Raw genomic sequence first — 13939 nt, 5'->3', positions numbered from 1 at the left:
AGGAAAACAAGATGGAGGTCTCTCCTAGCGCGACAACTAAAGCATAGGGTTGAGAGCTGTTGAGCAGCCACATTAAATACATGGACTTCAATATCACTTCATTCATGGGGAACCTATATAAAGCTAATTACTCAACACTTATTGCAGCCATCCACAATCGATTGTCCGGGTCCTGGTTATTTCTAGGCTGGACTATGGGAATATCTTGTACCTGGGGATGGCAAAATCACTATTCAAACGCCTCCAGATTGTGCAAAATGCTGCTGCATGTCTCTTGCTTCCTCCTCCCAGGCTTTCCACTACAGCTAGTCTATTAAGCGGTATGTTCATTTTAAGGCGTTGGTTTATATGCACAAATGCCTAGCAGACACCGGACCTCTTTATCTAAGATCATTGGTGCCTCGGCGTTACCCAACATGCCCACTATGCTCTAGTCATTTGAGGCTGGACGTAATTCCTAGAATCAGGAAATCCCACAAAGGAGGTCGAACATTCTCCTATCTCGGACCAAGACTCTGAAACCAGTGCTTAATTTGTAAAAAGTATAAGTGTTGGGGCCCTCGTCGGGAGACCCCAGCAGTTTGCACCACACATTGCCACTTTTTTTATACAACTACCTACCATCACCCTGCTATAAGTTGACAATTCAGACTATTCGAGGCCGCCAAAGGTTTATGAATGGCTTGGGTGGTAGGCATTAGTTGTTTTTAATGTATATTAAATTAACAAACAACAGTTTTTCTGCTCATCTTTAAATTGCACAAACGGTGCCACAATATTGCAGCTGTCATTAGTGCAGGTTCTGGCAATAAAGTGTTGTCCTGGCAACAAATGCTGGTGCTCAGAAACCACCGGCTCAAATAAAGCACAGTCTGAAACGATCTTCCTTCAACACTGAGAGTATGTCACGCACCCCCTCTGTTTTGGAAACTTCTTAAAACACGGGAGCATATTCTCAAGGAGCTATCACCGAGTTATCGGCACTTTACCACAGCCAAAGTCGCGATACATATATCACCCCATTCACAAGCTGGTACTAACAGCCCATAGCACCAGTTTACCCGCGATAGCAGCCGCAAAAAACATTGCCGCAGATGACCCCGTAACATTTGACGATTTGGATGATGATCATCTCAAGGAGTGGGAGGACAATCTCCATTCAGCTTCCTTTCGTATGATGGAAATTCTAATTAGAAATTCTGAAAAAAAGTATATAGATTAAAAAAGCAGATCACGGAGTTAGAGAAAGAAATCAGTGAAATGAAATTGCAGGAACTCTTTTTAAAAAAAAAGTTTATAAAGCCAGTAGACAATTACAGAAAGCATAAAAATATAACAAACATAAAAGAGAAAAAAAGAAAGCAAGACCAGGAGAATATGCGAGAAAAAAAACATTTGTACAATCTGAGATAATAAACATATATACGACCCCTGCTACCAATTTGAGCCCCAAGAGGGATAATCTAAGGAAAGTAAAAATAAATAATGGTTTGCAAGGAGCCCGCATCTAAAGTTACAGAGGAAGCATAAGATGTATACTTTAAGACAAGCTTTGATCCTCCGAAACAACAGGGTCTAGATATGAATTTCTTATATTGTAGGTGTCGTAAATTCAGTCAAAGCCCCCCCAGATTTTAGCGCCCAGTCTTCGCTTCTGTAGCCCTTTGATAGCATATAGGTCAGTTTCCAGTTTGCATATGGCAAATGACCTTCCTCTCCACATCTCAAAAGTAGGGTGTTCTTTCTAGCGCCACAGTGAAGCTATACATAATCTTGCCACGACAACAGCGACATATATTAAATATCTGATTGCATACATTCCCTGTGCACACATACCATCCTCTAACACCCCCGGTAACATAACTGTTGGGGTTATCTCAATCTGCACCCCTGTGACTTCCATTAAAAAGGTCAGCATCCTATTGATCAATGAGTTTAGATCTGGGCATGTGGCGAACATGTGTACTATATCTGCCTTATCATTCCCACACCGGGTGCATTTATTCTCATTTATCCCACCCCACGGTGCAATTTTTGCCGATGTATAATATAAATTAAACATAGTTTTATACTACTGTGTTTTTAAATCGGAGGATATTAGAAGTTTGTTGGCTAATATAATAGATTCTTATAAAATATTACCCTCTACAAGCAGCCTGGCATTCCACTTAGCATTTTGTGCCTCCACGTCATCCTTTTGTATTTCCGTAAGTGCTTGATATATATTACCACGTTTTACCCGGCCCTTCACAACTTCCAATAAATTATTTTTTTGGGTTAAGCGTGAGGCATCCCCTCTTTTACTCAGATAGTCCCGAATCTGAAGGTATTTGAAAAAATATGCTTTGGGAAGATCATAATTAGCCATTAATGAAGTATATGTCCTAATACCACTACTATCTACAAGGTTTCCCAAGGTCAAAATTCCTTTGCTTCTCTGTCTATTCATGATGCCATCCAAAAAAATAACTGTCAATAGAACTGTGCCATCCGTAGGGGTATAATAGTTAATCCTGCCGATCTTCAGATGCCGCCTGAAGCACCTTAAAATGTTTTTTTTAATAGTAACTGGGCTTGAGGATCTTTAAAAAAGTTCTCTCTGAAGTAGAGCCTGATAACAACTGAAAAATATGAGGAGTATTGTTAGACCTGGCATCATTGGTGTGAGTCTCCCTTCCATTTTGATGGATTGCCTCCTCTGGTTTGATATGTTTTTGCTGGATTTATGCTTTGGGCACTGTGCCACTGCTAATCAGTGCCACAGTGCAAGTGCTCCCTATGTTAAATTAATGTACTGATTGGTTATTCCATGACTGGGTTATTTGATTTACCTGTCAGCCCCTAGTACAGTGCACCATGTGTGCCCAGGGCTTGTAAATCAAATGCTGCTGGTGGGCTTGCAGCACTGGTTGTGCCACCCACAGAAGCAGCTTGTAAAGTGTGTCTCAGGCCTGCCATTGCAAGGCCTGTGTGCAGTCTAGTACTGCCATGTCGACTTGGCCAAGTGCACCCACTTGCCAGTCCCTAAACCTTCCCTTTGCTTCATATTAGACACCCCTATGGCAGGCCCAGGGGCATGGTGCATTGTAAGTACAAGGTAGGACATGCTCTGATGTGTGTAGCATGGTCTAATAGTGAATTACAGCCATTTTCAGTTTTCACTGTTGAAGCCTACCTGTTCTTATAGGCCAGAATGGGCAGTTAAGATTGTTACATTCCTACAATCCTAACTGACTCAGAAAACATGGTAGAAATTCGAATTTAGTATGCCTGAACTCAGAATAATAAAATACATATTTTAGTAAAGTTTATTTTAATATTGTGTGTTTGCCAATACCCCTTTTAGAAAGCAGGTATTTGCTTGCCAAACAATTTGAGCCTGCCGCTGCTGAGTTGTGTATTCCTTGTCTGGGTTTGTGAGTGACAGGGCTGAGGAATTCCAGGAGACAGGCTGGGACAGCCCAGTGGTGAATGGGGAGATTTACATCCAGATGGGAGGGAGGAGTGCACTTGGGACCTGAATAGGGCTGGGCATTCCCTCTACAATGCTGGCTCCACCTCCTGTGGCTTGTCTGATGTCTCTGCCCTGCACTGTGAAAGGAGAGGGGGAATCATGTCAACAGAGTGCTCCAGAGCTGTATCTTCGCTCCCCTGTGCTGGCTCCACCTCCAGTGGGGCATCTAGTGTCTCTGCCCTGCACAGTGAAAGGAAGAAGAGAGTCATGTAAACAAAGTGCTCAGGAACTGGTTTAAACTATAGAACAAAGGATTTTGGGGTATAAATATTGGGACCCTGATCCCAAGAAATTAGATCACTTCTGGACAAGAATCCTTTCTGCCAAGGAGAAGAACCAAGGAAGCTGCAGGAGTTTTACTGCCCCTCTGCTAGTGTGCTGTTTGCTTGGTTGGCCTGCAGTGGTTGCTTCATTGCCAAGGGAAAAGAGAAGGAACTTTGTAAGGACTTTCATCTACAGAATATTCTCCAAGGGCTTGACCTGTGCTTGCCTCCTGCTGAAGTCTCAGGGCCAAAAGACTTCACCTCCAGCTCCCTCCTGAATTTCCTTGCTGGGAATTCTGACTCCAGTCACTTGCGTGCCGCTGGGAGCTGGAAGCGCGACGCATCGAGAAGAAGCGTGTTGCCGCCGCAGCTGAAATCATCGCAACGCCGGAGAAGTGAGCCTTCGCCGCATCTCCCTGGAAGTGTGTGTTCATCGAAGCTGCCTGCTGTCGCATCACCGGAGAAGAGTGACAACATCGAGAGAGTTGCCATCACATCACCGGAGAAGCGTGTCGCAGGGCCTGTCGTGGCTCCAAAGTACAGAGTCGTCGCAAGGCTGCCAGGGAGTCATTGCATCATCATCGCATCGCAGCATCAAGGGCGCCATCTTCTCACATCGCAACTGGATCATCGCATTGCATCAATGCGCCATCTTGCGCACCGCAACGGGTCCGCAAGCCGAGAATCTACGCATCACCTTTGCTCCTGTAAGGCTCACGATGAGTCACCTCCTCCGCGCAAGCATTGAGGAAGGATGCAACCGTTCCCCCGGATCACGGAACCGACGCATCTCCCCTTTTGCGAGCCTTTTGTTTACTTTGCGTTAGGCATCCAGGTACTTTTTTTGAGAACTTTGTTGCATTTACCAACTTGAATTAAGAGACGTCAATCATCTTTTAAGTAATCTTAAGCATAGTATTGTGGATTTTTGTTGTTTGTGGTCTTGTGTTTAAGTCTATATAAAGAATACTTATTTTTATAAAACCTGTGTTGTGTCCATCTGTAGTGTTTTCAGTGTATTACTGTGTAAATCCATAAATGCTTAACACACTGCCTCTGAGATAAGCCTGTCTGCTCGTGCCAAGCTACCAAGGGGGTGAGCAGGTGTTATTAAGTAGTGTAATCCCCTTATCCTGACTTAGAAGTAAGGGTCCCTATTTGGACAAAGGTGATACCCATTGCCAACAAGAGACCCCCAGATCTAACAAGTATCCTCTATGTTTTCCTCGTTTGTCCCAACCAATAAAATTCCAATATACTGCAATAAACAAGCCTAATAGTAAAACTGGAAGTTAGGAACTGCCCAGCCCCCTCGTTCTCATGGAAGGGTCATAAATTTCCACGCTCTGTGAGGTTTTCCCTGTGCCCACAGAAAACTCCTGCAGATAGATTGTAATCTCGGAATCTGTTTCCTTGTAATTTCAAGTGCCCTAAAAAAATAAAGCACCTTTGGTAAGATGTTCATTTTTAGAACATTACTTCTTCCCATCATTGATAAGTGAAGACCTTCCATCCTATCCAGTTCCTTTTTAACCTTGCATAGAAGAGGCTCCCAATTAGACATGACCATCAAGTCAAGGCATGCATTCAAGCGCACCCCCAAATATGTTGCCTCTTCTAGGACGCTTGTGTCATTAAAATGTATTTGATCAGTACATATAAATTGCGTCTTTGCTAGGTTCAGTTTGTACCCTGAGCTCCTCCCATAAACTGATGCCAGTTGTTCTGTCTCTACCAATGTGGTGGTGGGATCCGGTGAAACTATTCCTATATCATCTGCGTATGCAAATATTTTAACCTGTTCCTGTCTAAGGCTTAATGATAGTATGTATAGCCATTGTTCCAGTAGGTTTAGGAATGGGTTAATAAATCGCGCAAATGGCAGAGGAGAGCAGGGGCATCCCTGTCGGGTACCTCTTAAAATGAATACAGGGTTCAATTCTAGCCCTAACGCACAAACTTGCGCATTTGGTGATCTACATTGTTCTAATTGCATGAATAAACCCAGGACCAAACCCATAACACCTCATTGTTGCCCATAAGAACTCCTAGGAGACACAGTCAAAGACCTTTTCTGCATCCAGTAGTATCACCCCGAATGGCAATTTGCGTGTGTTGGCAATATCCAGCATTGTGGTAACTCTGCTTGTATGGTTGACCGTGCCTCTACCTGGTATGAATCCATGTTGGTGGAACAAGACTAAGGGTGTAATCACACTGGAGAGTCGTGATGCTAATATCTTTGCATAGATTTTCCCATCACAATTTATGAGCGATATCGGTCTGAATGACCCTCGAAGTGTGGGTGGTTTATCTTTTTTAAGAAAAATATGATACTAGTTTCACCCCAGGATGCAGCGGCAGCGCCCTTTTGTGCATCCCGAAAAACAGCTAGCATGTCTGATTGTGTTTCTGGTAATAGAAGTTTGTACAGTTCTAATGGAAGCCTATCGGGGCAGCAGCTTTTCTTGTAGCTAGGGAACCTACTCTTGGATTCCTTCCACTCAGCCCACACACTGCAGGAACAAGGTATGTTCCAATCCACTTCCCCGACCCACAAGCCACTCACAAGATGTCAACTATGAGTGCACCAATGAACCAGGAAAGGGGGTGGAATATGAGGAGACACCAAGTCTTCCACCCCTGTAGAAATGAAGAGGTCACTGCTCCCTTCTCCACGCTTCTGCACCTGGACAAACAAAGAAAATATACTTCACAGTTCGTATACCTTACCCAGATACCCCAACACCAGTGACCATGTCCTGTTAAAACAATCACGTTGCACTTACCAGTTAAGGGTGCAGGCTTGGTTTCATGAAGAGATAGGTCAGCAGGCAATTCTGAACCAAGATAACGTCTCTTGGATACAGGTAGTAGACTAATACAAGTCGGGTGTCCCTCGTAACGTTTTGTCATTAGGGCAAAAACATGCCTCAAGTTTGGCATGAACAAAAAACCCCTACCCGTTTTAAGACACACGTGAAAGACCGGCACTTAAAAAAGGACAATGAGTGGTGCAGTTGCAAAACCGGCAATACCTGCACTCGGGATTAAATCCTAATCACGGAATGACCTAAAATGTCATTTCCGCGCATAACAACATGGAGCGGTGCGATGAGGAGCCGCGTAACACGAAACCAGTTGAAGAAACAAACACCGCGTCTCCTCCGCACCTCGCTGCTCCAAAATAAGGATTAACAAAGTTACCAGACGGGAGGGAAACAGGAGCCGCTAGAACCCCCCAGCCAAATAAGAACGGGGACAATAAAGTACCTGAATGGAAAAAACGGGGAAAAGGGACACTAACTAACTAGAACGAGGAAGTGAGGGAATGAAAAGGAATTCAGGAGCCCAAGACTCGAGTTCCAAAAAGGGATCAACGATTCTCACGAGCCTGTGAGAAAAATCGGAGAAGCTCCAGCAAACACAGGAACCAGGGAACAGCCACCAGGAAACCATACGATAGCGATAAGAAGCAATGACAGTAAGGAAGGACTGACCTATATCCCGGAACTGGTAGGTCATGTGATAACAGTTCATGGTCACTGAAAAAGGACTAGACCCGATTCCTAACACCTACGGCATCTATAAGCTCTTCCATAGAAATAGGTTCTTCTAATATTCTCTGGTCTTCTTCATTCAAGATTTTCCTATGAGGATCCTTATATAAATCTTCCCCTCCTCTTTGAGTGTCACTGTCCTCTGAGTACAGCCCCTCATAAAAAACCCTGAACACCTCTAGAATCCCCTCCAATGTTTCTACTATGTTCACATCTGAGTCCTCAATTGCAGTAATAGAATTTTTCACGTCTTTACATCTGATCTTTTTCGCCACCTGTTGCTTCCCCAAACTCATAGCACTCTCTCCTAAAAAGATGATATTTCTTTGCAATATCTTTGGCCCATTCCTCATTTATCCTAGTTTTGCACCATGCCACCTCTGTGCCTGTGTAATATCTAGCTTTCCCTGGACTGCCTCTATCAAGTTGCACTCGGACTGGCGTAGATCCTCATATAGCGCCATTTGGTGCTGTCTAAGTTGCTTCTGCACATATAATCCAAAGCTTAGTATCTCTCCCCTGAGTCCGGCTTTCATTGCACCCCAGACTATATCGTACTTAGTATGTGTGTATTTTTTAAGTAAGTTTTGTTACAAAAAAATAGTCCAATCTGGTCAACACCAGGAGCAAACAACACAAGTCCTGGACTCTGGGCGACCAGATAATAGAGCCATCACGCGAATGAAAATACCTGGGAGTCATCTTTGACAATGAAGGCTCATTTGTCCAGCAGATGCAGGAAACAAAAAGAAGAGGAACCACAATTGCCGCACACTGAAAAACTTAGCCAACCAACTGTTAGGGCCAACCTTGACACCTTACATGAAAGTCATCCAGGCAAAGCTACGGCAGTGAGGCACTACGAGGAAGAGATTCCAAGAACCTAGACACCATCCAGGTAAAAGCCTATAGAACAATGTTTTCGCTCCCGCCTTAAACCTCCCCCGCACAACTAAGGCTGGAGTTTGGCTTGCTAAAACAGGACCTCGCAAGACAGGGAGCTTACATCATTTGCTGCCACAAACTCCGCTCTGCCACATCTGATGCACTTAACTCATTGCTGTGGCAAGACAAACACAACAGGGATGCATCTCACACACGATCTTACCTGAAGGCAGCATTAGAGGCCGTCAAAGCATCTGAGCTCTGGGATATGCAACATGGGCATAACCCATTCAAAAAAATAGTTTGGGAAAACGTCAAATCTCTTTCTCTACTAGAGGACAAGGCCACATTTGCAATAAGAAACCACACATGGATGACACTAAACACATACAAATCCCTGACGGCACAAGCATACTTCAGCCAGGGCTATTAAAAAATTATAAAACTGAAGTTCCTGAAACACAGACTAGGGGTCTTGCCTAGCAGAGAGCACCATCCACCATGGCTCAGGAACGATAGCCAAGAAGCCTGTCCACTGTGCAACCAAGGAAAGGGAGACATACTCCACATGACCTGTCTCTGCGAAGAGCTTCGAATAGCCCGCCAACAACTCCTAAAGGAACAGTTCAAGCAGATAGGGACAAGCACTCGAAGGCAAGCGGTGCTCGCCTGCTTGAACCCTGCAAATACCAAACTGATCTGCAGATATGTCAAGTTCCTGGCAATGATAGAGCAAAGACTGCCAAAACCCCAATAATTGGCGAGCACTCACACTGGCAACAAGCAGATGGCCACCTAGGTCGCAAGAACTCATGCCGCCCTTGCCCCGGGATAAGACTGCTAGAACCCATTGTGGGTCTCCTACTACATGGATTACAAAAACGATGATTATAATCACCAAACTTTTTTACTTAATTTTAAATTTTGTACTGTAAAATGTTTTGTACTGGTTTTAATTAACTATGCATAATAAACTTACCTTACCTTACCTTGAGTCGAAACGCGTCTGCCGGGGGGGGGGGAGGGGTTTGCAATAAACATCTCTGTAAGGATACCTGTGTGCTATCCGTCTTTGGCTCAACAAAGCTGATCGTGTTGGAATATATATATATATATATATATATATATATATATATATATATATATATATATATATATATATATAATAATTTTGCCCATGCCTCATTTTCTGCTTCTTTTTTTATTTTCCATTTTGTGTAGTTGAGCTCAGCCCTTTGGTTTTTCAGTGTGGCTCGTAAGTATGTATTTTGGGGCGCTGATCTCAGCTTCCGTAGGGTCAAGTTTACAGCTCTTTTTTGTGACCTTAGTTGCATTCTTGGACTGTTTGTTAGGGTGGTTCTGCTGCTCTCTTTGTTGGAATTGCTTTTAGGGGCAGTCTTAGTTGCCAGTTCCTTTAGCAAATATTCTGTATATTGCTCCCAGTGAGAGATTAGCCCCTCTACATTTGGTTTTTGTGTGTTGTATATTTGAAGGGCAGTGTTGGCCGGCGTACATTTGATTCTTTTTTGATTGATAGAGTAAATCTCCCCTAGCATTTTGTCTGGCCTGATTGATGTTGGCGTCTTTGATGTCAAATGGCATTCCTGGGGGAAATGGTCGCTTTCGCCCTTGTCCCCCATTCTGAACCCCTGGATGTGTGGAAATAAGGCCAGGCTAGCGAAAGTATAATCCAAGATGGAGCTAGCTGTTTGTGAGTAAAATGTTTCTATTGGAGGGGAATCAGTCATAAATCTTCCGTTTAGTGCCCGAAGACTTTGATGTTCTAGATCTTGGAGTAGGGCGTTGTTTTGGAAATTTCGCTTGTTTAGAGGGGAGGTTTGTGCTGGTATATTGTAGATTGTGTTTAGAGCCACAGCCTCCTCGTCTGGTGATGAGCCAAGTAAGTTTTGGTTGAAGTCCCCTGTCAATATGAAAAGTGGATTTTCCATTTGCGTGACGAGCTCCGCCAGTTGATTCGAGATTTTGTTCGAATCCTTAGCTCTGTTTTTAGGATGAACGTATGCGTTGACAATACATAACTCTTCTTCTTTGTTGCCAAGCTGCAGTTTTATCTTTATTGTTAGGGTTGAAGATGTAGAGGAGTCCATGAGGACAACCAAGGATATTGTTGTGGTGGATACGTATGTTGCCAAGCCTCCTGACTGGTGTCCAAATCTGTTGGTTCTAACTGCTGCTGTAGAGTAGCAAGTGAAGCCCAGGATGTGCTTTGTGCTTGTAAGCCAGGTTTCTTACAGCGTTATTATATCAAATGTAGAGATGTACTTCAGAAAATCCGGTTCGCCCATTTTTGAGGTTAGGCCGTTTATATTCCAAGAGCAGATGCCTATGGATTGTGCCCCTCCTCTTTTGACTTCCCTAGTTTGTTGGTGGCGTCAAGCCTCTTGAGGGCGTATGAAGATCGTTCGAGACAGAGTTTCTTTTGTTGGGGCACGATTTTGGTGTGATGCTCCCCTTGCGCTGGCTTCTGCCCGTTACCTGGTGCTGCGTGTGCTCATATTTGGCGGGCTACCTCACAGAGGCTTCATAGTGATGAAGGTGCGTGTCTGATAGTTCTTTGAGGCTGAGTTTCGCCTGCCCCTTATGGGCCTTGGCTCAGGGCCTGTTATTGCCGTCGGTCTGTCTGTTGCTCGCTGCCAGGGGATGTTGCCCCTTATTTTGGGTGAGCTTCCCAAGGCACCCTTGAGAAAACTAGAGGTATATACCAGTCGAGACTCTAGTTCAGGACTGGTTCTCCTCAAAAGAGGCGAGGGATAGGCTGGTCTTTGCTGAGGGACCAGCTTGATGCCCCAGGTCTTGAAGTACTCTGCTTCCGCTGCAATTAAGTCTGCAACGTTACTAGAGGACCAAATTGTCCTTGTCGCCTCCTGACTGTTTGTATTTAAGGCGGGCAGAAATTCAACGGAGATTAAGTCCTTGTAGCTTATCCCCCCCAGGTTTGGCCTTAAGGCTTCGTCAGAGTTGGCTTGTTGTATACAAAGTGCGGCCATTTCTAGTCGTGACACATCATCTACATCCTATGAACATAAAAGAGGGACCACTGCAAGAGTTACGAATGCGGCGGCCATCCTTTAACATATTTTGTTCAATATGTGATTATAAGAAAAGGCTTTGAAATAAAGTGCTTAAGTGCTTATAAAATAAACAACAAACAGTAATGTGCAAAAATTGGGGCAATTGCAAATTGAAATATAGAAAATTATCGATATACCAAAATGGGTCACATGTAATAAATATATAAATAAATATATACATTTTGTTTGTTTGTTTCTTTCTTTATTTATTTATACATTTTGTATAGAGCTAGCTAGACCCGAGGGTATCAGAGGGCTTCACGCCAAGTACAATTATGCGTCTTACCAGTGTGAGTAGGATCCACAGCTGGTAAACTTAAGAGCATTGCATACAAAATTACGGGCCACGTACTCCTCAGCCGAGGATTGGCCACCGCGCCAAACGACAAAAAGATCGTGTATGTACGTAGTCCTTAGCAATATTTTATCTGTCCAGTGGTCATGGGTGTCGCCCACGAGTAAATTCGAGTAGCTGGGGGCGAAGCACATGCCATTGCGGTCCCCCTTGTTTGTTCATAGATCTTGCCTGCAAAGAGAAAGATGTTATTATATAGACAGAATCTTATCATGCTGAGCAGCATCTGATTATGTTTGTAATACTTTAAAGGTTTTCTATCCAGAAACCATTTTACTGCTGCAATCCCATCTTCGTGGCCTATACATGTATAAAGGTTGGAGACATCCAGCGTGATAAGAAACATGTCTGGTTCCAACATTATGTTGTCCATAAGTCGAAGGAAGTCCTGCGTATCTCTCACATATGAGGCTAAGTCTTTCACGATCAGAGCTAGAAAGGAATCAATGAATCTTGAAGTATTCTCCAATAGAGGATACGTCCGGCCTCCCTGGTGGACTTTTGGCGTTCTTGTGGACCTTGGGGAGGTGGTAAAAAGCTGGTATTATAGGTGCCTCGCATTGTAGGAATTAAAATTCTTCTGTGTTTAGCATTCCTCCATTTCTCCAGCCTTCCAAAGGAGTTTGATAGTAAAAATATATATATATATATATATATATATGTATATATATATATATATATATATATATATATATATATATATATATATATATATATATATATATATATATATACATATATATATATATACTTATACTTACCCAGAATATCTATCTATCTATCTATCTATCTATCTATCTATCTATCTATCTATCTATCTATCTATCTATCTATCTATCTATCTATCTATCTATCTATACTACTATTATAAAGAGAGAACTGTGTCCTTTGAGCCAGGTAAACTCAAAAACTACACCACCAATCACAACACCCAATACGGCGTTGGAAAGGGGAGGTCCAGGAGATGGACATAGGCTATAGAAAACCACACCATATACATTAGGGGGGGGCATTAGGAGAAAAGTAGTCCGTATGCGCGAATGGATACATTGATTGCGCGCGGCGTTCGGCGTCGTCACAACGCTTGCGAGAGGCGCAATGGCGTGTGGGCGTGACGTCACATCAACGCGACGTTCGCTGTCCAGACCGGAGCGCAGGAAGGAGCAAGGGAACAAAACACGACATGCGGGGAGGAGCGGTGGCGCGGGACCGACACACAACATTGGAGTGCTGGTGGGAGCGCAGGAAGGAGCAAGGGACAAACACCCGACATGCGAGGAGGAGCGGCGGCGCAGGAGCTGGTATGTACGCTCTGCTGCTCCCGCTGATGGCCGCTCTGCTGCACGTCTCCTGCAGCGGTGCGGCCCCCAGCCCCTTCTGCCCCGGACAACGTCGGGGCGGGCTGCTAGTATATATATATATATATATATATATATATATATATATATATATATATATATATATATATATATATATATCATACTGCGCACACCCTAAAAATTTCCTTTCCACCTAAAATCCCACACCTACATTAAACCCTGTAAATACCTTTGCAATCCCAAAAATCAATACCTACCCTAAAATTATCCTTGCCACCAAAAAACCCACATCCACCCTAAAATTACCCTTGCCACCCAAAAACTCATGCCCACCTTTTACCCTAAAAATACATTTGCCGCCCAAAAACCCATACCCACCGTAAAATTACCGTTGCCACCCAAATGCCCATCCAAAACCCTAAAATTACCCTTGCACCCCAAACACCCACACCCACCCTAAACCCTAAACCCACCCGAAATGAACAAATTATCCTTGCCACCCAAAAACCATACCTGGCATAAACACTCAAATGAGCCTTTCCACCTAAAAACCCATATCCACCGTTAACTCTAAAAATACCCTTGCCACCCAAAAACCAATAACCACCCTAAAATTATTGGTGCCACCTAAAAACCCATTCCCACTCAAAGTTTAAACAAGCACTGGCGTTGCCAATAGGTCTCGCAGTAGGAAAGTTGGAGCTATTGGTTTTGTAAATGACAAAGCACTTTAGGTTTTTAAAATGAAAACAAAAATAAAAAAAACCCACACTCACAAACACCCTAAAAATACTCTGCCACCCAAAAACTCATACCCGTGATACACTTGCCACTATATATGTCATAAACAATCCAAGAGCGCCATCTAATGGTCTCAGAAGGTACATTTAAACAACATACATTAATTAGTAAGATTGCATAAATAAACATAGAAAATGTGAAACTTAATTA

This window comes from Lissotriton vulgaris, unplaced genomic scaffold (genome assembly GCF_964263255.1).
Source record: "Lissotriton vulgaris unplaced genomic scaffold, aLisVul1.2 SCAFFOLD_905, whole genome shotgun sequence".
Taxonomy (NCBI): Eukaryota; Metazoa; Chordata; class Amphibia; order Caudata; family Salamandridae; genus Lissotriton; species Lissotriton vulgaris.
This window is presented reverse-complemented; position numbering follows the sequence as displayed.